At 40.4% G+C, this 24,927-nt stretch overlaps 1 long non-coding RNA gene across 2 annotated transcripts in view; it reads left to right on the top strand.

Moving 5' to 3' along the window:
• Positions 1-24,927, top strand: part of LOC121662868 — a 118,552-nt gene that overhangs the window by 30,580 nt on the left and 63,045 nt on the right. The window contains exon 3 of one of the 2 annotated variants that reach the window (XR_006015461.1): positions 19,728-20,071. This is a non-coding gene — a long non-coding RNA (uncharacterized LOC121662868). Of the gene's footprint in view, positions 1-19,727; positions 20,076-24,927 lie in introns of both variants that reach the window. The other variant, XR_006015460.1, reaches the window with a different exon arrangement.

Below are 24,927 nucleotides of genomic sequence, written 5' to 3'. Positions count from 1 at the left end.
AAGCTACTCACCCTACACACAGGCTACTTGTGCCTTGGTGTCTTCCGTGCTTCAAAGGTGGAAGAGCTTTCACTAGCTGAGGTTACACCTCCTGTTCTGGTATTAACTGGGAGATGACAAAGAAAGGCTGCCAGCGTGGGTTATCAGTGCAAACAGTGCATGTGTAACAGGACCTTACTTCAGGAACAAATGCTTCACTTTTCTGAGGCAGGAGGTTTCTTGTCTTGTTGGGAACATTGTCCAGGAGCTGTAGATAAGAAATTCCTAAAGTAAAAAGCTAGACCCTCCCATTAGTTTTACATTGAATAGCAAAATTTTTATGGGATTTTGCTGACTTTACGTGATAGTTATTTATCACCAACAAAATCCTGTTTGCTTCTGAAACCTTTGTCTCACACAATTACCTGGCCACCCACTCACCATCTGCTAAACATGATGCTGCTTCACTAAAGAAAGAAAGAAAGAATATGATGTTTTATGGAGGAGGTATTTTGCAATTTGTATGTATATAAGTGTTGATAACAGAATTAATGGTCTCCCAGGACCTTTTCTGCACTGCTATTACCTCACCAGCCCATCCCTAACTGTGGCAGTACCTGGGGTTATGTCTGCAGTTCAGCATTCTGTATTTGGCTCTGCTGAAGTGTGTGATGCTCATCAGCTCATTTCTGTTTGTCAAGGCCCCTCTGAACTGCAGCTCTGCTCTGCAGGGCTGTGCTGGTATAACCTTGCTCTGGGCCCAATGTCCCAGTCCCTTTTCACAAGTAGCCCCTGATGGTTCTAAGTCTTTTGGGGCTATTCTTGCTCTTTTTATAGCCAGCTGTCTTGTATTTTTAGGGCCCGACAGATTACTGAAGGTGCTCTGAAAGGGTTTTACCTAAGTCTTCTAAGCATTGCAAAGGGTTGAATAAAAATTTAAACACCAAATTTGATATTGGCATCATGGGCATTAGTAACATGCAGGTCTCTTAACTCTGCTCTGAAAATGAGCAGTCTGACATTGAGTTATGAAAGAGTAAATTGGGAGCAAGCAGCAAATACCTGTAAGTGATTTTTTTTTTGTATTAGCCCTGTATCATGTGTCACGGTCTCCAACATCTGTCCTCAGAGTCTGGAACCTTGTTAGCAAATCTCTCTGTGGCAATTGCCTCAGTTTGATGGTGAGTCATTTCATGCACTTCAGCTATGATTTCTGCCTTAATTCTTGTCTAGTCCAAGTGATTAAGGGAAGCAAATACTGTAGAGGTTAGGTAGAAAGCTTTTATCTTAGTCAAAGGAATTGGATCATGGTCTATTTTATCAAGCATCTTGAGTCTATAATTTTCCATGATTCTTCCACTAGATTATTGGAGGCAATAGTTAACAAGAGGTATGATGTAAAATAGGACATCACAGATAATATCTGCTACTAAATGTTCTGGTTTGGGCTTATGAAAGCGGGTGTAAAATGCTATTTTATGAGACAATGAACTGAATCTTGTTAGCATGAGAATGTACAGAAAGACCCCAAACCATTACAGTGCCATGGAGGTTGGTTCAAGAACAGACAGGTGTACCTTAGGGGAGGAAAACCCCATAAAACCAAGCAATCCTGACTGGGCTATAATGCAAAGCAACAAGAAAGAATTCCATTGTAGCAGAAGGAAAAATGAACTCTACAGAGAGTACAGTAACTGCCATGACTGACCTCTGCCATAAACATTTTTGGGCATGATTTGGTAAAATTGAAAACAATTGCATTTCCAAGTGTGACTATTGATTTTTCTTCTGGGTTGGCATGAAGTTATAGAGACCACAGTTTAGAAAATTTGGGCCTGATCTTTTGGAAAACCACTTTGTCCCAGTCGTCTTGTAGTACTGCTAAAAACGAAGTTCATGTTGTTCAATGGTCTTGTGCACAATCAGGTACAGATTTCATAGCTGCTTTTGAAAACCACTTTTAAAATCCTTTTGCTTGCTTATTGCTCAGATGGGATATGCCCAAGTTCACAAGAATTATGTAGAGCTTAATTTATTAAAGGTTTTAAAACAATTTCAGGTCTTCTGCAAGGTTCTAAATAAGTATGAAATCTTAGAAGATAATTTTGTGCTTGATCTTACATTTGTTTGAAGTTAGTGGTGAATTTCCCATTGATTTCATTAGTGTGGCATGAGGCTCCTGGGGCAAAAGTCCCAGTGTATTTTGGTCTATTTTTGGACTTACGTTTGCAAGAAGAGTGGAATGAGTGCAGGCATCTCTCATGAGTCAGAGGAGAGAATTCTCAAGTGGGCATAGTTATAATAAATTTAGCTCAAATTGTTCAGCTGATAATTAGAACTAAGGCAGGGAGGAAATAGTGAGGACCTTGTCAGAGGTAGTATAATTCCTCCAATAAGCTGGAAGTCCTGTGGTAAAAATAAAAATATTTTTTAAATAACTGGGATGACTGTGATTTCTGTCTGATTTGCCTCTTTTCTAGTGAACATGATATCTGCTGCAACTAGATCTGACAGTAAAAACTTGGAGGTATATTTTATTAGAAGCTGATGCATTCTGTTTTGTTCAGTATATTGCTAGGGTTTTTAATGAATTTTATTAACAGTTTGGTTCTCTTAAGTCTACCTAGGTTAGATTACAGGGTGACTATATAGTCTAAATCTATTTATATATTGGATTAAGCATTACCATCTTGATTTTACAGATAGTATTTCTAAAGCAGACTAATCTGAGCTGTGAAGAGCTGCCTGGTTTGCCAGGTAGTAGCTTTTGATTAATAAACTCAGATTTCATTCTGATCTCACATTGCAGCACAGTCAGGTGGCACTGCTGGTGCCTCTGGTGCAGGCAGTGAAGGAGATCAGCAGGTTGCTATGAGTAGTCAGAAATAAAAAGGCCAAACCATAAAGCCATTCAGGTGCTCAGCTCCTGGCATCTTTGGATTGATGGCTGCTTGGTGTCTTGTTTTTTGGTGGTTGGTGTGTTTTACTTTTTTTTTCCTGCCTATATTCAAATTTCTATACTGCTCTTGGTTGCATTTTTCATGGTCAGACTTGGTGCATGTTCCAGCTAAATGGGGTATATACCTACCCTGCTTCCTCTCCATCTGGGGAGAAATTTTGTGCTGCAAAGTCTATTCCAATAAAGATCATAAAACTGCCTGTCTCCTTTGTTTCTATGAACTGTGGGAAGCCTTTTAGCAGGAAATGTTAAATGTGGGTTCCCACATACCACCAAGACTATTATTATCCATTGCAAAAGGGCACACAGCAATTGAGCCAAATTTGATTTGGCCTTTACTAACTTCATCCTTGATTCCTAGTAGACTGCCTTATTTCTCTGTCAATTCATTTTCCATGTAGCTTAAGAACTTTTATATGCAATAAAACTTATAATGGTTGTAATTTATTTGCCTCAATATAATTCTGACATCGTTCTGTCCCTCTTTGCTAGATGCATTCTCCCTAATGGTCAAGAAGACGAACATTTCTGGAATTGCCTTAGGAGGAGTTCCACTGGAGAATAAAGAGAGACTAAAGTCTCCTAGGACTACCAAAATGCCTGCCCATGAACAAAATATTATATGGACAAAGATGGATTTTCAGAGTATAGCCTGTTCACTTTAACAGGAATTGTGTTGTATGATGGCATGGACATAGTTTTGATTGAAAACTCTGAACTTATTTTGCATATGTAATAGCTACTGTACAGAACTGATGTGATCATAATTCATTTAATTGGAACCAATAAATCTGCCCAGTCAGAGGGATTTTTTTTTTTTAAGTGACTGTGGTAGAATGTGAAATCCTGTGCCTTGGTTTTAGAGTGTCCACAGCCCATTCCCAGCAGTATAAGCTCTTAAGGAATTGAATGAGTCCTAATGGGCACACACACCTACCCTGGAAATGCTGTTTGTGAGGTGTCTGGTTTATGTGGAAGTGGTGGCTTCCCACAGATCTTTCAAGCCATGCTGTGAGGCATGAAGAGGTCAAATGACTTACCAAAGTCTTGCAGAATGCCAGCTGAAATTAAGATCTAATGTGCTTCTGGCTTGATTGAGGTTGCTACTTAAGCCACTGGAACACAAAGTGGGTTAGGCAGGCTGGGAGGGAGCCCTGGAGCAGTTGGCTGAGCACTTGAGGGGTTGCAGTTGAAAATGCTGAGGGATTTGCCCGTTTTTCGGGATTCCGCATGGAAACATAGCTCATTTAGAGAGGGGCAGGAAGGTGTTGCTTGTTCTTAATGAACAGTTCTTGTAAAATTCTAATTACTTATCATCTCTGGAAGTTTTTAATGATAAAGCAGAGTTGTTACATGAAGCCTGTAATGATGTGGGGAAGTGGGTATGAATTTTCTCGTGCTCAGCTGGATTCCCATTATTGCCTTCCCTATAGAGCAGCCTGTCCCAAGCAGGACATGTTCCTTGTCTCTCAGGGAAGAACAGCCTCTAGAGGAGTGAGTTGGTCCCTCCAAGCACAAGGGCAGTGCTCTGGGATTAGAGGACTTCTCTAGGTTTGAGCTGCTGTGCTCTGAGTTTATTGAGGAGGAGAATGAGAAGTTTCTATACAAGAGGAAGAATCCTGTCACTGAGCCACTTGTGAACACAGATCCTTGGTGATGGGCTGACTGTCAGACCTGGGTTCTCAGCAAGAAAAAGGTGCATTGGCCTTGCTAATACTTAAGATTACAGATGGAGTAGTAGCATTTTAAAAGAACTCCTTTTCCTTGGACTTCTCCATTTTACTATACTGTTCTCCTAAGAATATTACCTTAGCTTACCTCTGGAAAATGGCCAGTGAGCCTCGTGAAAGTTTTATGGCAGTTTATTACTGCCTAATTCACCTTTCAAAGTGAGGGTGAGATTTGCAATTGCTTTCCAGAGCTTTGTCCTTGCTTGCTGCATCTGAGGGCCAAAGTTTACACCAAATATTGTAATGTCTGAAGCTGTTAAGCCCGTGTCATTAATTTGGGGCTTATATTTAATCCTACATAGACAGTGATTTTGTCATGTAGAAAAAGGGCTAATTTTGGAATATTAGGCTAAAATACTATACAGAAGTGCTGAAAACTTTTCCTTTTTGTGATTTCTAGTTAAGGAATTTTGTCTTTGATTAAGACACAGCTGAACATGCAGTTGGATGTATCTAGAGAGTTTATATTCAGCATGGCAATAAAAATATCCATTAAATATCAAAAGGAAAAAAATGTTTTGAAACACCTTTAATATTTTGGAGGTTTTTTTGTTCTTTCTTGCAAGTAAAATAGTATAATTTTTAAAAAATTCTCTAGTAAAACATTTTACTATGCTCTTAAGACTTAGCAAGTTTCTCTTGTACTCATGAACATGTTTTGCTATGCTTCACTACCAAACCCTCATTAAAGAAGAGTAAACTCTGGATTGCCTTCCCTTGGAATGGCAACTGATTGGTCCAGTTAAAATGCTAGTAATGTTCTATGAAAAGGGAGATCTGAAACTAATCTCATTTTTCTCTGCTTTCGAAAACTACCAAAAAGCCAAAAATTAATTTTTACTTTCTTTCATATTTTTCAAAATGTTGCTGTACTTTAATACATATATAGAATTTTCTAGGTGCTTTTTCAGTGGAATTAATTTTACATCTAACTCCATTATTTTAATATGGTATTAAACCAGTTTTTCCTGTCTGAGGGACTGTATTCACATAGCAAAGGTGTGGCAAGGGTATGGAAGCCTGTGTTTGATTAGCAGTGTGATGTATTTCACCTGTAATGTTCTTTATATCAAGAAAGGAAAAGATGATGTCTTTTACCTGTGGTCTTCTGGAGAGGAGATGTTGCACACAAACACAGCTCCTCAAAGTCAGATTGTCACATCAAACAGTCAAGTTTGAGTCTGTCATTTGAGGAGATGTAGTACAGAATTAACCCACTGTTAGGTGAGTTTATGTAGTGCTGTTTTCATAGGAGTTGTTAAATTTGTCAGGGACTAATTTTATTGTGTGCTGGCTTTCCTCTATCCTGTCAACAGACAGAATTAGACAAAAGCCAAAATATTCAAACTTCCTTTAATTTTGGATGCCCAATTTCAAATTCTAGGCAGTGGTTTTGCAAAATGTATAATAGTTCTTGGTCACTAGGGTGTGGCAATGGGAAAGTGGAAGAAATTACCTGATTTAAAAGGCCTGAGTTTGTTTTGGCCCTCAGCACAAGTGATCTCTGAGGTTCATGCAAAGTAGGAGGAAACAAATCATACGTAACAAATGTCAAACTTGTGATAAGATCTTATCAAAACAAGATCAAATAATTCTCTAATAACAATTCTGTAACCTTTAAAAACTCAGGGTTTGAACCCCATGAGCAGGGATTTGGGTTTGTGAGCAGTTGCTCTCAGTTACACTATTGGCCTATGATGGAGCCTGGTAGATCCCAGGCAACATTACCAGCATTCTCTAGTGTGGGTGGTTTTTCTTTTGCTCTGGTTTCTTCTGTTTGTGTTGGTTTGCAGTTTTTGTTGTTTGTTCTTTTTCACTTTTTTGTTTTTCTTCTGTAAATAAAGTGGAATCTATTTGGCCTGGAGGATTCATTCCAGTTTTTCCTCTTCAAAATCTGTTTTGGTATTTTGATAACAAGAGAAAATGAAACTTGCAAAGTAATCCAGTCTACTTGAGACAGGATTATTTTCAGAGGCCATCAAATGAAAGGATCATCACAAACTGAGGTCATTTTATGCTATAGAGCTCTCATGCAAAGTTTTGATGTAAATGGGGTGCCAGATTAGTTCAGCTGAAATTGCACAAATGCTCTAATGTGTTACAGAAACAGCAAAGTGCAGACTTTCCAGTCTAACTAATATAAAATCAAAGTTGTAATTCTGTAATCTACTAGCAGCCAACTATCTTCAAACCACTCTATTTCTAAAAGAAGCAATTTGGCTATAGTGGCCCATTTTCTAGTTGTATGAGTGAATAAATGCTTTTAGTGGCACAGCCTTGGAGTGTCACAAATGCACCTCTTTGGTTTTGCACTATAAATTTGAAGATAATTTCCTGCTTTTAGTTGTGGGGTAAAAGGAAAATCATAAGTTTCAACTGTTTCCAATTTCAGAATTATCCGTCTTGCATTTGCTAAAAAGTGTCATTTAAAAGCATGTATTGAAATGATCAGCTTGGTTGCTCTGCTTCAGCCCTTTATTGTGTCGGTTCTGTTTTCAGGTGTACAGGCAGGATGGGCCTAAAAGAAACAGTGGCTTCTCTTTAGTTCTGACAGTAGCAATGCCAAGTTCTTGGGTTCAGAATGCTTTCTGTGGTAGCTCCTCTGTGGGATATTTTGCCCTATTCTGAGCTCTGGCATGATTCAATTCCAGTGTAATTTTCTGATCGCTCCCCTGTGTGCTACAGAGCTCATCACTTTATCAAACATTTGGAATCTTCTGATTTCTGCTATCCATAACAATTGCTGCACTTACTCATGCCTAGCTTGCCTTCAAGATTTAGTGCACACTGAATGTGTAACTCATTTATCACAATGTGGTGATGAATTTACCCCATATTCCCCTATTTGTCTATGAAACATTTCCTGCTTCCAGAAATCATGCTGCAATTTGAAAATATTGTGATAATTCAGAAAAACTACTAGAATTTTAGTCTGTTAGCTGGTATTTCTCAGCGTGCTCACAAATAATGGGTAATGGAAGTGGATTTAGCATGTTTAATTGCAGAATTTCTTGTGCATCACTTTGACTAAATGTAATAATTTTTACACTTGTGCCAGGTAAAATGTTATAGAGCTAGTGAAGAATCTGCTATGTGTATTTCATAAGTGAAGATTTTTGGGAAAAGTGGGTGCTGATCTCAGTGCAGGTTTGCTGGCATCTTTTTTCCCGTCAGAAAGGCTTGGGTAATTTATGGCAGCTTTGCCTTCTTATGATCATTTAGCTTATTTCTTCTGCAGGGCAGGGTAATGCTGGCCACAGGTACAGACTGGGGGCTGTGAGTAGCCTGTGGGAAGGAGACAACCTTATTGCTCTCTACAGCTTCCTGAGGAAGGGAAGTGAAGAGGGAGGCACTGAGCTCTTCTACTTGAGATCCAGTGACAGGACATGTGGGAATGGCTCAAAGCTGTGCAGGGACAGGGTCAAACTGGACGCAAGGAAGCATTTCTTTACTGAAGAGTGGGGTCAGACCCTAGAACAGGCTTCCTGGAGAGGTGGTCAATGCCCCACGCCTGTCAGTGTGCAGGAGGCATTTGCACAGTGCCTTTAATAACAAATTTCAACTTTTGGTCGGTCCTGATCAGGCGGTTGGATGAGATGTGATCGTTGTCAGTCCCTTCCAAATGGAATAGTCTGTTCTACTTTAACACTCAGAGTGTGTTACAGTGTCTGTCACTCTCAGTGCAGCTGTAGCAAGCAGAATTTCTCAAGAACTTTGTCTTGTTTCATTCTCAGACAATCTAAAATATGCTCCTACCTCCAGGATCTCAGCCATGCTACTGAACCAAATGAGGATTATTGGGGTGCACAGAGTCATCTGCATGGCATCCCGAGTTGTATCTTGTACTGCACTTGGGACTTGGGTCCTGATTTGGGGACACAAGCTGAAATTAGCTGTAATAGATGATGACAACTGCTGACCTTGGAGTTAATGGGGGACCTTTCATTAGTATGGTTGGTGACATGCATCTGTCTCACACGTGCTTTTCCATCTCCTGGAAACTGAGCATATTGCTTTGCAACATCTCCACCTTGTTCCCAACACAGGCTTTCAGTTCCCCTGATGAGCAGTGCTTGGTGGCATATTCTGCATTTAGAAAATGGCCCAGTAGTTGTCAGTATTTTAAAATAACTGCTCAGAAACTATTTGGGACAATAAGGGTAAGAGTCTGGAGACATTTGGGAGTGTAGCTCTCCCAGCAGTAATCACTAGGAAGGTGGGCTGCTGGCCTGAAGTGCTACCCCATTCATCTTCCTAGAAAAATGATTATGTGACAGTGTGTGACAACTGATCTGTCACTGAAAAGAAATGCTAATCCACATTTAGCAAACCTCTGCAAGTAAAACCAAAGCCTTATGTGCAGGAAGAGTTTTAAAAATAGAATTCTAAATTAATATGAGACTACCCTTCTGAATCAATTTCTTCTCATATTGTATATTTAACTGCACAATGGCATGTCAAGTTTGTCAAGAGACAAATCACTTCCTTGTTTATAAACATGGCTTCCCTTCCAAAGTCATGTCATGAGACTGGACTTTTGAACACTGGGAATCAAACTGTGAAAGATTCTTGGAGAGAACATACAAAGAGATAGCTCTCACAGCTTTGCATAAAATAGTTTTTCTGTTGTTAGCAATAACTTACTTTTAAGGTCCATTATTTCAGGACTCTTGAGCAAGACTTGGCTCTAGCAGGAAATGAGTTTTTCTGGGCTTTTTTATTTTATTTTTCTCCCAAGTGATTTATGGCTCTGTGTGTTACTGCTGAAGCAATGCTGCCCAATATCACAGGATGGGTACAGATGTCTGCAGAAGTTTTCTTTCACCTATTTCATATCTTTTCACAATATAATTTTGGACAGACCCTAGAAGGTTCAGTGTTTCAGCTGTACTGTTTTTCTTGCTGGTAAAAGTAATACTGAGCATTCTTCTTTCTGACACCAGTGCCTTTTACCTTGCTAATGCTGCAGTAGCTAAAAACTGAGAATTGGAACTGCTGGATAGATGGCCCTCCTAACTATTCCATTAATCTCTGGGGGGCCTATTTTACTTATAAGCTGCCCTGCCACATTCCTATGCCTGGCCTCCTTTAAGCCTGGCGTTTAGGTCCAATTGTTTAAAGCAATCTCTTGTTGTAGCTGGTTGGGGTGAAATGGAGCTATCTGTCAATTTGAAAAGGTCACTGGCTGTGTCAGAATGACAGTGATTCCAAATTATCCATTAATCTCCCAATTTAAAATTGTCATCCTTCTTATTACAGCCAGCCAGCCACAGAGGCTGAAATAGACCTCTTCTCTTACACCCATGACCAAGCAGCTTTTTTATTAGCTGGCAGATAAAATTGGCAGTACGTTCCAGCATTAAATATTCATTGACCGCTCTCTTAAAAGAAATGTCTGCTAACAAGTTGAAAATATATGAGAAAACAGCCAAAGAAATTACAATTGATTTTCTTGTCTTATCTGCCAAGATTTGGGCTATTTGATTAGTGTAAGACACTCAGCATATTCCTGTACTGGTTTGAGTCAGAGGGTGATGTATGCCAGAACTTCCTTGCCCACATTTTGGCATTGGTTTGATATTGGGGACCTACACAGTGTGTTAAATGGAGGGTAAATTAGAGAAAGTGTAATTCTCTATGGAAAATGAGACTTAATAGCTTTTTCATTGTCAAAGGAATAGCTCTGGAAGATGGAAAATGTTCCAGATAAGGGGTTCAGGCCTGAAATATGTTTCGTTTTCTCACACAGGATGATGGTGTGGTGCTGATGTGGTTTAAGAAAACAGGGGAGAGCTCTGGGCCATCTGCTGCTCCTGAGGGGAATGAGGGCTTAGACTCCTCTTTTCCATGTCTGTCATCCATCACCTGAGCCCCAAATTCACTGCTGGTGCTGTTTGGAATTTAATAGTTGTAACTTAGGGGGCTTTACAAAGTGGTTAAATGGTGGGATCATGGCAGTGCCCCCCTTGTGAACAGAAGTGTAATCATCTATCCTGGCAGTGAAAATCCAGACAGCTTTGGGAGGTTTTTTGATGTGGCGTTGTTGTGATGTGATGCCCATTTATACAGAAAAAGGTATAAGCCAGGGAAGCATAAGGAAAGGAAATCCAAGGCACGTGGAATGGCAGAAGGCACATGGTCATTTCGTGCTCTGAGGAACAAAGAGTCTGCTTGGACACTGATAACCAGGCAAGACTGAGTGCAAGTGGCGATGGATTTACCAGCCTCATCTCAATCCTTGGTTATGAAAAACTTTTGAATGTGTCCAGAACCACACATACACAGAGGACTTTTTTGTTGCGTCTTTGCAATGGCCATAATGTATTAATTCATGGCAGACAGCATGGCAGGTGTTGTCTGTGTACCTCAAATAACTGTTGTACCCCATGGAAGGGCCTGCTAAGACTTTCCATTCAGGTATATCAGATAAAGGATAAGTTTATTTTATAGCCAGCCAGAGATGCACAAGCTGCAGGTTGACTGCAGCTTTACCAGTTAAACTTTCTTTTCCAGTGAGCATCAGGGTTGTGTGCAGGTGCCAGTTCTGCTCAGCTCTCCTCTGACTGCTCTTATATGCAGTTTGTTGGGATTGTGGAAAGCAGAAGGTGAGAAGAAAGCGGGGTGTCTGCTGTATCGCATATTTTGTCTGTTTCCAGTTCAGAGATATTTGACTTCCAGGAGACAATGTGTGTGCAATTTTTTACTCTAGATTTTTTCCCCCTCTGTCTTTTGCAAGTTTAATTGCTCATTAAAAGTCACAGAGAAGCACACACTGGCACAATGTTTTGATGAAACACCTAATGACTTTGAGCATTTGATTTATGGACATAGCTTAAGTTACACAGGGACTTGTGTCAAAACAGGCCAGAGATAAGCTTACATTTATCTATGGAAGTTAAGGGATAATTATGTTAAAACACTGCATTTTAAAGGAAACAAAGACAGACCTCTGGGAAGTGCATTTTCACAGCATGTATTAGCAAAGCCCAATCAACCTCCTTGTGGGAGAACAATTAACAGAATTAAAAGTTGGAATTTTAATTATCATACAAATTAGAGGGAAATTAATCAGCTTGTATTTTATGACTTGACTTGGCTTTGAGCATTGCTGCTCGAATTTTATGGCAAAATTTTGATTAATTGAGACACTGCATGAAAGCATAAAATCCTGACTTGGGCAGCATTTTAATGCCTGGCTCAATTTCCACCTGCTACCTACAGTATGGGAAGCAGCAACAATGAGTCAATGCAGAAGCCAAACATTTGTTTTCCCCAGTAGAAATGTGCAAAACAATTTCTCTGCCAGTGGCCAAACCTGCTTTTTCTAAAAAGCTCCTCTTTTTGCTTTCTAACTACATAACATGTTGGTTTACACCTAGTGCCTTGCTATGAACTATTCAAAAGTTAAGAGGTTTTCACTGACTGACTGGAAGCACCTTTTCAATACTAATCAAAGCCCAGCTTCTTCTTTGGTTTAGGGTTGGGTTTTAATTTTTTTAATTCATCACAGCTGAACAAAATTTTGTACAGCAGCAGCCTAAATAACTTTGAGAGGAAACAGGGTGAATGTTGCTACATTGTGGGTTGTCAAGAGTGAGTAGTTTCATGTGAAATCTAAAGGCACCTACAGGCCTGTGTGGGACCTTTGGAACTGCTACCCCAGACTCAGCAATGCCTTGCCTTGGCAGGTATTTGAATCTTGTTTTGAGTTGTGCTGATCAGAACTTGAAAGCAGTTAGAGCAGTTTGTGGCACTGTGGGAGGATGGCAAGTTCCAGTTCAGCTGCTGAAAATGTGGGTTTGATAAAATACTTATTTCTTTTTGACTGTTCTTTTTCACCCCAATGACTTAATTTGAGGTTTGGTTCCAGACAGATTAAAGAGTCAAAACTTTGATTGCTCCTCTACTAGAAAATGGGAATCTAGATTCAGATTCCCTACATAGAGAAAGGTATTTGGTATTTGCACTTTATCTTTCTCTTCCCTCCTCTTCCTCTAGTAAATATCTGTCAGTAAATATCTGCAAACCTGAAGGATAGTCTTGCCATATTTGACACTGAAAATCAAAGAAGGGCTAAAGCTAAGCTCAGTCCAGGAAAAACGAAATCAAACACTTTGCACTCCTTTCTTTGTTTGGGTTGTAAAAACAAAATTCAAATAACAAAGTCTCAGAAAAGGCAAACCTATGCTTCAGTCAGAACACAAGGCACAAACAGATTGCAGAATAAACTAGACTGCAATTTTATAGGGTCTCAAGTTAAAAGAGTAGTTTAGTTATGATGCTGGATTTAGTTTGGGCTCAAGTAATGATCTAGGAAGCTGGAGAGAAGCACTGGAAATGACTGTGTGCTAATGAGGACCCCAGCCACAGCTTTCTGTGCTAGTTAATTTGCAATCTATGTGGAGATCTGTTGGCAAGCCTATAAAAATGAGGTTTTGCAAAAGTAATCGCCACTTCAAAGTCTAGAGATACAGCCTGAGGAAGCAGAAGCATGTTGATTATTAAATTTCCACTTTGAACATTGTTTGGAAAGTTGACGTTACTGCTTCCTACCTGCTAAAGTGAGGAAAGCGTATTGTCCTCCACACCAAAATAGATCTGGAGCTCACCATTTCAAAAGACAGCTAACAGGAATGGGTTTTGGCAACTGTGCCAGATATGCCAGCTAACTCAACATTGTCCATTTAGAAACAATAATATGTTTCTAAACATTTTATCTTTGAGGATGTTTGGTTGAAGTGCAAAGGTTCAGTCTGTTTGCTGAAAGGCTATGATGAAAGCATCCTCTTTGCTGCTCTGAATGTGCTGCTACTCAGTACGTTCCTGGATTAGTGCTGGGCATGATATAATGTGTGTTTTAGGGTGAATCCTTTGGCCACCTAAAGGTCAGCAAAGCCTCCAAAAGAACTCTTTAAAGCATGCCCCTGTGGAATAAGGTGGTGAAAAAGCCTGAGGCAAGAGTGCTGTGTTATGTTCCCTAAGGAATTCCAGTTTGGTTTTGAATGGTTAAATATCGTAGGTAAGCCAAACATGCTACTTCAGACTCCCCTGAGTAGAGGCAAGCTCTCTCCTCTCTCCTTTCTCCTCTCCAAAATAAGTCTCATGGAGTGAATTCCACAAGGCTGCAGTGTTAGAGGGACAGAAGAAAGTCAATGAGCTGGTAAAGGTCCAAGGATTTATTGCAGAGCAGGTATTATGCAAATCAAACTAATTACTTCATAGAACTGTCAGGTGGTCTGAATGGATGTGGCCATCAGGATCTGTACAATGTCACAGTTTCACTTACCTGTCAGTTTACTTTGAGTTAGGTTGAAAACAAAATGTTCTTCTGTCAAAGGTACAAGTGCAACAGGACCTTTTCTTTTCCAAACACGTTGATTTTAAAGCTCAACCAGAGAAGTTGAATAAGGTCCTGCAGGGTTTGAGTACAACCTCAGCGGAGGCTGATGGATGTTAAATAGATCCTTTCAATCAGAAGGGACCTACAGTGGCCATCTAGTCCAGCTGCTTGAGCAGATGTGGCACAGAGGAGTGCCAGAGATCCACAGCTGGCTCTGAACAAGTTACTGCCCCAAGTGAGGTCAGTAGCTCTGCCTAGAGAGCTTGAGACCCGTGAGCTCAGGGGGGGCAGTTCTCTAGCTGTGTCCCTCAAAGCTGATTTGGGAGGCTCCAAACCGTGTGCTGTGCTTTGCAGTGACACTCTGGAGAGGAGCTCTGCTTGGCAATGGGGGAGGCATCCTGCTCTGTGGCAGCACTCACAGTAATCTCTCTGATCTGAGTAGTACAGGCAACAGGTTGCAGCCTGGGCCCAGTGGTTAAGGGAGGGAGAGGCTTCCTTTACAAGGTAGAGTTACGTAAATGTCTTAGTCAAGGCTTCCATAATTGGATTTTTTAGGAATTATTTTGCCAGTGGTGCTTGCCATAATGTTAAATCAATTGTCCCTGCCCTAAAAATAAATTGAGAAATCCTGAGCTGTCATCCATTTTAACTGGGGAAACGGACACGTTCATGACCTCCAGCCTTGCAAGTGTTTGCTTAAGCATAACAGAACTCTGAGTTTTCCTCCAGAGTTTGAAATAAAGAAGACGTTAACCCCTGTGTGAGATGAGGGATGCCCCCATATCCATGTGGTGAATGGAGCTCTGTGCAGGCGACTGAATAGCAGAGTAGGGAGGAAACCAGGAAACTCTGAGCTGTCAGTGCTATGTAAGGGAACTTTCAACAGTATCTGAAGCTCGAGGGTGTCATTCAGAGCACACCTGAACTCCTCTCAAAGGCTCTGCTGTAGCATATGGTCCCTGGCATTCCCTTGGGAATTTGAGTTCCCTGGGGGGCTCTTGGTACCTTGCAGCATCCTCCCTGTGATGGCCCGGGGACACTATCTGGTTGTAAGTCTGGAAATGAAATGCTTACACCATTTGGCATTTGTTACTTGAATAATTTTTCCTTTTAACTTACACACACTCTTAATTTTTAACATGTAGGGTCACTTGAGATGTCCTCTGAAAATGAGGGGGTAGCTGACTCCTGTGACTTGATTTAGCCCAGCTGGCAAGCTCAGTTACAAATGAGGAACTCTGTTTAAAAAACAGATGCTGCAATTGAACCTAAGTATTCTGTAGTAAATGGAAATGCTTTTTAATTTTCTTTTAAGTACTGTTTTGTTTTGGAAGGATCTGGAGTTTGTTTCAAATAAGATGTGTACCTAAATGCTAGAAATTTTTAAGTGTGCTTAGAAAATGGAAAACAACAATGGAAAGAAAGCCAACATAAATGTGAAGTTAAATGGTTTACCCTCACTAGAGGGTAAATGTAGGATAACTGTGACAAGAATTTCCCAAGCACAGCATCCATGTGATGACTCGGCATCCCAGCATATGGCTTACATTAAAGTAAGCCCTCCAATTCTATGCTCCAGATAATGAAGTCTACTTTTCCAATGATTCTGGAAGTAGTAATTATCTTATCTAAAACCATATGTTAGAGGGAAAAGAATTCCATTCTTGCTAAGTAATTACTATTGGTAATTAATTAAGTACAGACTTCCCAGTCTAGAGTATCATTTTCTAACATCACATTATTTGACAGATGCAACCCACATTAGAGTTATGTTTGTGAAGCAGATCATATGGGGTGCCTGGTCCTTACCATTCTTAGCATATCAGATTAATTAGGCAGCCCCTAAATGCACTCAGGATTTCAGGTGTTCTGTTCCTTGGCTGTTCTTACTGTTGCAGATACGTGGGTTTTAAGGCTATGCTTTCAACCATCGTGAGCAGCACTGTGCAGTCAGGCCACATCTTGAGATCTGAGACCTAGTTTCAGATTTTTAGTACAATGTCCTTTTAACATCCAGGATGGTTTAATGGGACACTCACTGGAGCAGATACTGATGGGAGAGAGTCTAAACTTGAGAACAGAAGCAATGAAAACCTTGGCTGGGTAAGAGGGGAAAGTTTGCATGGTGCCTGAGTTCTGACAAGAGTTTGCTCCATATGTCAAATGAATTCAATTATCATCTCTTTACCAGAAATCCTGTAGAGTTCGGTTGACTTGGGGCCAGCTGTAACTATTGTGAAAAGAAGACTGTTCCATGCCCAATTCAGACTGAATCTCCAGCTTCTGAACTGGAGATAAGGTTTGAAATGCTCTGCTTTCATCATGTTTAGTTCAGGTGCATCAGTACATATCTTCTCTCCAGCATAATTTTTAAACAGCAGCCACCGTGCACTGTCACTGAATGGTGGCATCAGTGGTCAAAAGCTGGCCTGAAGGCTGGCAGTTTTCTGTCAGTGATAGGGTCTGTTTCTGCTGTTAGTCATGGAGATGTTCACAGCTGTACACAATGGCTGGGGTTGTGCATTCACTTGGAAGAGCACCACTCAGTAAAGACAAGTGCTCTCCTGGCAGGTGTGGTGACCTTTATATTTTGGGAGAGTATTTAGAGCTATCCCCTCCAGCTGGGCTTGCCTCCACAAGGAGCTCTGAGCACTGGGCTGTGTTACAGGTATGTTATATGCTCTTTGTTTTGTTCATCCTGTTTGACAGGGGGAGAGCAATGTTTTAACTCAGGGAAAATGCATTTGAGGATGTCTCTGAACAACGTTTACTGTGTGAGGCCTTCTGTCATGATTGGCTGTTGTGCCAGTGCCTCATTTCACTGGGATTAGGCCAGGACTAACAGTAACTCAAAAATACAGCTGCTCTTAGAGTTATTTCATTTGTCAGCTCTCTAGAACTTCACTTGTAAAGTTATTTCATCTCAAGCAAGATCAAACCATTGCTCTTGTGATTCTAATGGACTATATTTCTAGTATGGTATATAATAGGTGGAATTCCCTGATACCAAATATTGGAGGTGCACTGCCTTATAAAACTCCTGCAAAGGACTAATAAAGTCAGGTCCTAAAAGTGCAGTTTCGTCTTCATGTTTCTTAAAAATAACCAGTCCCTATTGTGTCTTACAATATCTTCCTATTAATCAAGGACATAAACCTTTCTATATAAATATTACACAGTTACAAAGACATCCTTTTTTCAAGTTTGAACTTATATAAAGGGGAAAGAGCATGGATGAGTGAGCTTTGTATTAAGTTAGAAGAGGTAATTATAGGTTTGTGATGCGAAAGATTTTTACTTCTTTGAAAACCTGTGGTCCACTTGTTCGTCCTGAGATCCACATTCCTACTACCTGGAGGCTCCTAAATACACACCTGTACACTTTTTCTCTACAGTAATGGATGGGAAGAAAATATGTTGCATTATCTTCTAATACTTTAAATGCCATGGATTATGGGGAGAGCTCTATGCTGAGCCCTCAGCCACCCTCAAGGAGGTATTCCACCAACAGATTTCTGAGTATTAGGCTGCTAGATCAGGCTGAAAGGGGAGAATTTGGTTATGTGGGGTACTGATGTGGAAGTAATTTTAACTCCCAGAGGTGAGCAAGGCATTGTGTCCTTGTGTTCCTTCTTAGTGCTACAAATGAGCAGGCAGCATGCCTTTTGCCATTGCCTCCCAGCACGCTGTAAACCAGGACACACATCTCCTTTGGCTGGGGAAGCCTCCACATTCTGTGGGCAGTAACGCAAGCTGCCCCCAGACTTGGTGCTGTAGGTGATTCAGCTGTGCCACTGAGGCTATTCTAAAGCAGCAGTCTGCTGCTGTTATGCTTGAAATTGCTTCTGCTTTCTCCACATCTTGCTTTTGAATCCCCCTTCCCCATTCTGGTCATGTTTTTCCAGCAGTATTTAATCAGTGGGAGCTGCTGTCCCCTTGGCTATTACTGCACAGTGTGGTGACCAAAGCTTGCTTTGTGAGAGGTGCATTTGGGAGCAAGGAAAAAGGCAAACCAAAATTGTGGAGTATGTTTTATTCAATGGTGTTTGAAGTTGCAGTTCTCCAGGGTGTGCCAACTAGCATATTTCCATAGGAATCTGAATCTACTGTGATTTTAACGGAAGAAAACTGTATTGACTTCAAGCAACTTTCTCGGTCTCATATAGCCTCTGCCATTAGAAATTATGACTTTGAGCCATATCCAGGTATGAGTCCATTCCATGTTGATTTTAAGGAATTGCTGTGTAGAACACAACTGTTCTCTATTTCAGACAATCTAGTATCTCCAGACTGATGGATAGAATTTATTTGCATCTTTTTTTTCCTACGAGTTTGTTCTTTGTCCACCTTTGATGTTTTGCATTTGCAATGCTTGAGAGCAAATTGTGCTCAAGGAGGTATACAGCTTCCCTTGTTCTTGAAAGGATTCTTGCTTATCTGGCTGATACTGATAGGGTTCATCATAACTTCAGTGTAAACTGGATTGACTTTGATTATCTTCAAATATATGCTCCTGTCTTAAAGGTTTAGGTCAGTGCATGCTACTTTTGGCATACTACATGACTTTCTAAAGCTAATGCTTGTTCCTTATCCTTGTGCATTAGAATTCAAGGCCTTCTCAAGTCCTCCAAAGGCAAACAACTTGCTAACAAGAGCTTTCAGTGGCATCTTGGTGCTCAGGGCTGTAAACATGAGAAGCAATTCAATATCATTTGTGAATTCTGTTCTGTTCTCTGTACCGTTACATTCACGTGTGGCTGCTGTGATGGGAGTCCTGCTCTCCTTCCTGGAGTCTGCATTGCCTAAAGATGTATATTTACTAGTCCACATTTTTCATAGGCATAAAGTTTTCAATGCCTTTCCTAAATGCTGGAATATGTACCTGAGCTAGTAACACACGTGTGGTGTCTGCCACTGTGAAAAATTGTGCATCTTCCGTTGTGTAGCCTTAAGTGATGAAAGTGAGAAGAGCACTCTTACCCTTTGCAAGTTTTTGAGTTCCAGCAGTTTTTCCTTGGATTTTTTTTGTTTGGCTCTGTATCAAACTGAGGGCAATGTAGAAAGGCTTGAATCTCACTGTGCTGATTATAAGCTCACTTTAGCATTCATTCAAACCTAGAGAGAATGGATATGTAGGCCCAGAACTGCTCATATAACCATCACCTGGTGCTATTAACACTTACATGAAAAGTCTAGATAGTAGATGTAGTGGTTTTGTTATAAGGAGTGTGTAGGAATTAAAAAAGATTTTCTGGTAGCTGTGCAGATGAATCTGCTTCTGCCTAAATTAAAAAAAAAAGGAAGCACAGCAAAAGGGGGCAAGTAACCTGAACTAGATTAGCCAAAAAGAAAGAGGAATTTTAAGTCAAAATTCAAGTTTCTCCTCACTGGCCTGCAAGGCCTCTCAGTTCTCTCAGTGGAATGAGAAAGAATAACTTATTAATTTATACTTATAAGATTTTTATTGCAAGCTAAATTATCTTTTTTTACTCTAGAGAAGGTCATGTGTAGCAATTGATATCATCAAAAGAGAAATCTGGGAAAGATAGCTGTGTTAACTGTTAGTTAAATTTTAGCATTTTAAATTAGGAAAAAAACCAAGCAATTTTTCCATGTGGAGAGAGGAGATTTTGCTATTTCCACGTGTGACTGTCTTATGTAATTTTGAATAACTTATTATTCCTATTCTAACACTCTCCTTCTTCTTTCCCCACATTAGACACCAATACAATACAGATGGCAAAGGATAGAACACTTTCCTGGATAGAGCATTAGGCTGCTTGAAGATCTTCACAAGCTGGTGGTTTCTGAGCAGTCAACCCAGGGGTGAACTCGAACTGACTGAAACCTGCCTTCATCTGCATCATCTGCTTGCTTTTTGGGTGAGGACTTCATCTTGAAAAGCCACTTCCTATGGTGAAAAACAGGAGAGAGTTATGCTTTCAAACTGTAGAGAAGGCAAATATTTTGGATTCTGGCTTCTGTATTTCTGCAGAGATTTGTGTGATCTCACTGAATGCTGAGTGCTTGTGAAGACACTGAAGATATCCTTTGCCAATACTTGTAAGTAAGTATCACATTGTGTTTTACTGTGTGCTTGGTTTCTTCTTTGAAATTCCATGTTTGGGATAGGAGAGCTTATAAACTTTATTTGCTAAAAAAAAGTGTGTGCAGGCTTTAGTTATGCTGCTCGCATATCTAGAAAAAAGTCATACCTCCCCAGTTTACCCTTTTAATGAGGTCATGCCATTCTATCTAAAGAACTATTGAGGAAGAAGCCTCAAAATATGTCAGAACCAAGCTGACAACATATGTTGCATTTAGGCAATCCCATTTTACATGCTCTGTCCCGATTTTATTTAAATAATTGTATCTTTTTTCTTTCTTTCCCTCTCTAGAGTTCCAATAACAAAACATTTTGCTGAATAAAATGACAAGGGAAATCTATGCTTAAATTCACAAATTAGTGTTCACTCTCCAACTGTGATCTGAATTATTGTCTAAATAATGTGGATGAAACACCTATTTCAAGAGCTGGCAGGATTTCTCCTTTATTTTGTCAGTGTGTATTTCAGTGTTTTTAGCAGAAGATTAGTACATATAGGATCTGTCAATAGCAGTAAATTGTCTAATGATATGCTTGCCATCTCCACATGGGAGACAAAATGTTCCTTTCTCAACTGCAGATCTTAGGGGTTATGTTTCTATGGTAAACAGGACATTAGTGTAATTGCCAATTTTGCTTGTGCTGCTACGCCATAGAAAATGGCTGGATTTCCAATATGGTTGGGAATTGAAATATTTAACTGAGGAAGCCAAGTGTGGCCTGCTTGCAAGAGCCAGAGACAGCAGATTAACAGCAGTCAAGCTGGTGTTTGAATCCAAAGTGTCTGAGACTGAACATCCTGGAATGCTCTTCACTTCTGAGAGCTGGTTCAAGTGCAGAAAGGATCCATTTCCTGTATGTCATGGTTACATGCTTAATGCTGGGCATCCAAAATCTGGATTAATTGCTTGGCAGGATTTTTTAAAGTCAGGCTTATTGACAGGAAATTACTTGGAAAAATCTCTGGGAAACTTAGGACAAACACTGAACTGTTGGAAAAAGCAGTGTTACTCCATGTGTTACTTCTGGTTAGAGAGTGGCTCCCACAGCATCGGACTTTGCACCGTGGCAACCTAAAACTGTACCTTAATATGGAAGCAGCATTCCTGGTGGTACTTGTGTGAAATGTAATCTACAGATTTTTCAGGTTTAGACAGAAATATGTGACAAAAATCAAGCTTCCCACTGTTTTTCAAGGTATGTGGACAAAAACAAGGGTTGAAAATTGATGTCTCTATTGTCTTAGTGGTTGTATAAAGGGTTGCTCCAAGCAGTTCCTTACAAAGCAAGGATTATGAAAAGGGCTGCATGGAAACACACATGAACAGCTCTGAATGTTTCCTGCTGTGCAGTGTGTGCCCTGGGGAAACCCACGGTGCAGTGTTCCAGCAGTAACTCCTCTCTACTGGGAAAGTAGGGAAAGCACTGGTGGTACCTTTTGATGCTCTTGTATTTACCTGAAGTAAAGTAGGAAGGTTTTTATCTGTGGATCCTCCTGAAGCTCTGTGCAGCTCACTAGTGTCCATGTAAGCCAAAGTCAACTCCAAGAAAGGATGCCTTCCACGGTCATTAGTTACCTCAGGGTTCATTACAGTCTAACATATGGAACTTCACATTGTGAAACACAAAAAATTAGCCTCCTAATATGGAATTTAAATTACTGGTTTTTTAAAGCTCTTCTCATGCCAAGTATTTTTTCTGAGTGCAACTTGTAGCTGGCGCATAGAAGGGGAGAAAATACGGTGATAGAGTGGTCTGATTTCTTTCACAGGAGCACCCAGGGATCAGTCTGACTTCTGTTAAACAGAGGTTTTGATTCTTTTCATCTCAGACTGCTCCACATCAGGCAATCTTTTCAACTCTCATTTGTCTGTCAGGCATATCACTTATCTTGGAGCTAGTAGAAGGCTTTAGAGCTATGAGGGTTTGTTTTTTTTTTTTTTTTTTTTTTTTTTTGGTGGTATAATGCTATTTCTAACACATTGTCTCACCCTCAATTTGGAATCATTTTCCTCCCTCTTCTGTAGGTGCTTCCTGGAGTTTAATGGTCAAATTTTGTAAGAGATATCTCATCAGTACTTGTCCCATCTCTTCCCTAAGTGATTGCATCGGATGAGCAGAAAAGGATGGATAATTGCCTATTGGATTCCGGTTAGTGAAGGTCAAGGTAGTCTCTGCCTGGCCTACCCTCTGCTTGTCATACAACTCTGTTATTACAGGGTTTATTCAAGCCTATAATCAGCTGAATTGCACTGAGATGGAACCGTCTGCTTCACTGAGTAGTTTTTTTGTGGCAGTGTGGTTAGGCTTTGTCTACCCTTGACAGTATAGATGAAATGTCCACAGATTTTCCACTCTGGACCCATTGCATTTTTAGTTCTCTGAGTTTTCATTTAAGAAGCTGGTTTAAGGAAGGAAAGAAAAAGCTGTGTAGTGCAGTTGGCATGCTGGAGGGAAGGGATGGCATCCAGAGGAACCTGGACAGGCTGCAGAGGTGGGCCTGTACAAACCTCATGAAGTTCAGCAAGGCCAAGTGCAAGGTGCTGCACCTGGGTCAGGGCAACCCCAAGCATGATTACAAGCTGGGTGGAGAATGGACTGAGAGCAGCCCTGAGGAGGAGGAAATGGGGGTGTTGGTGGGTGAGAAGCTGGACACGACCCAGCAGTGTGTGCCTGCAGCTCAGAAAGCCCCCGTGTCCTGGTCTGCATCAGGAGAAGTGTGACCAGCAGCTCAGGGCAGTGATTCTCCCCAGCCACGGCAGGCAGCTGGAACAAGAGGATCTTTGAGGTCCCTTCCATCCCAAGCCATTCTGTGACACAACTGTCACTTAATGAGTACATGGCTAAGGATGAGTTCTGTCCTCATTTCAATCGACCTAGCTACAGGAGTCTAGTGCAGCCTGGATATGATAGCATTTTGTGCAGGATTTTTAAGTGTACTTACTAGCAATATTTTCTGTCAAGATTCTATTAGTCCTGTTACAAACATGTTATCAAGTTTGCATAATAAAATTAGTTGTGCCTGCATGGAAACTGGTATGAAATTGAACCATACTGTAGAATATCTTGAGGCCTTGGAGAATTCCATACATTCTAGTAATGAATTTCATAAGCATTAATTCTTGAAAGTTGTGTTTAATGTCTGTCTGGCCTTGGCCAAATCAAAGGCAGACCTTAGTCTTGCCTGTTTAAGCTAAAAGATCTCTGGGGAAGAGAATATAAACCATTCTCTGCATGTGCTTTTGAGGCTGCTTGAAATTCTCTTTGATGCAAGTTTTAGCCTGGTCTCGAGGGTCTGCCTTCTGACTAGTTCAAAACCAGCTTTGCTGCTTTTTTGAGGTTTTATGATAAAGCGAGGGAAAAATCTGTTAGGTTATAGAGTTTGTGCTAAGGAACTTAAAATTGTGGCACAAAGGCAGGGATGCTTCAGAAGTATAAGAGGCTGGGTGACCACCAGTCCTTTGGACCTTGGCTGTAACAGAATTTTCTAGAAAAATATCTTCTGCTGTTTCCTCATACCATGATATTTGAGAAGTACTAAAATAGGTGGATGGGGTTTTAGAATTTTGAAATAGTTTCAGTGTCAAAATGTCTGATACAATGCTCTGGGAGCTGGTGAGACCTTGGGGTGAGTTTTCATGGGACTTTCTGTGACACATCTGGTTTAGTCATACTGACTTACACATGGGAATTATTTTCTCTTTATCCAACTTAGAAGTGCAATTCTCTTTTAAAAAGATTTATCTTGAGTCTTGGCACTCAAGAGGCTTATACAGGTTGGAACTGATCTGTGTGGAGGAAGTCCTTAGTGTTGCTCTTCCTGACCTGCTTCTGGGTGACAATTCCTGTAACTGGAATTGTGGATTCTGAGTCCAGGTTCAGCCCATTGATTTCTTGAAAGTAGCTATTTTATAAGCTAGTGGCTTGTGTCATAGCCTGAAAAGAATATTTTTGAGAGGTTTTTTTAGGAGAGGTGTATTCTACATCTGCCTTTCACCCTTCTGTCCCTGGGGCCTTCTTGATTTCCCAGGGGCAGTGTCTCAAGTGTATGATATTCAATGCATGCATTGCTTCAAGAATTTTATATTGGAAACTGTAAAGAAACACTTTGGTTGATCCACGGAGATGAGAGAAGTAAGGACAAGAACTAAAAATTATTCTGTGCCTGTGTATAACATCTCTTGCTGCTTTAAGTAATCAGATGGAATAAATTAAATTATGTGGGTTTTTGTGAAAGACAGCTTAGCTGTCTTCAAATACAAAACTCCTCTTTAATTAATGTGTTCAGAGCCTTTGTCAGTGTGGAAATACTTTGTCAATGTGGAATGAGTATTTAGTTGGTTATGAATTTATATTGAAGAAGAGAAAATGCAATGTTTTATCTGTGTGTCTGCTTCAGCTTAGTTTGAGACCTCAGAGCTCTTACTTCCATTTGGAGCTATTTTAATGTTGAAACTTTCTGTCATGAGAACAACTTAGAAAATGCCCCATCTGAACAATTCATACCACGTCTTCATATGTGGTATTCTCTGCAGATACAGTCTCTTTTGAGAAGGGGAGAGAGATATATTCCCTGCTCCCCAGCTGGAGGAAACAACTGTCTCTCTGGAACAAATCAGTGGTTCAAGGCTGAAATTGCTTGATGATGATGCCTAATACTTTGTTAACATCCCTGGTTTGGGGCTCTTATAACTAAAAACAAGAAGGTCATGGTTTCACATCTGGCTTTTCCTTCAAAAAACTTCTCTCATGGTTATGTGAGTGAGCTGCCCACCATTAACAAGTTGCTGACTTTTTTTATATGCTCAACTGA

This window comes from Corvus kubaryi, unplaced genomic scaffold (genome assembly GCF_017639235.1).
Source record: "Corvus kubaryi isolate FWS band 111438036 unplaced genomic scaffold, C.kubaryi_AGA036_p1.0 37264, whole genome shotgun sequence".
Lineage (NCBI taxonomy): Eukaryota > Metazoa > Chordata > Aves > Passeriformes > Corvidae > Corvus > Corvus kubaryi.
The sequence above is the reverse complement of the archived record's forward strand: the minus strand, read 5'-3'. Positions and strand labels throughout refer to the sequence as shown.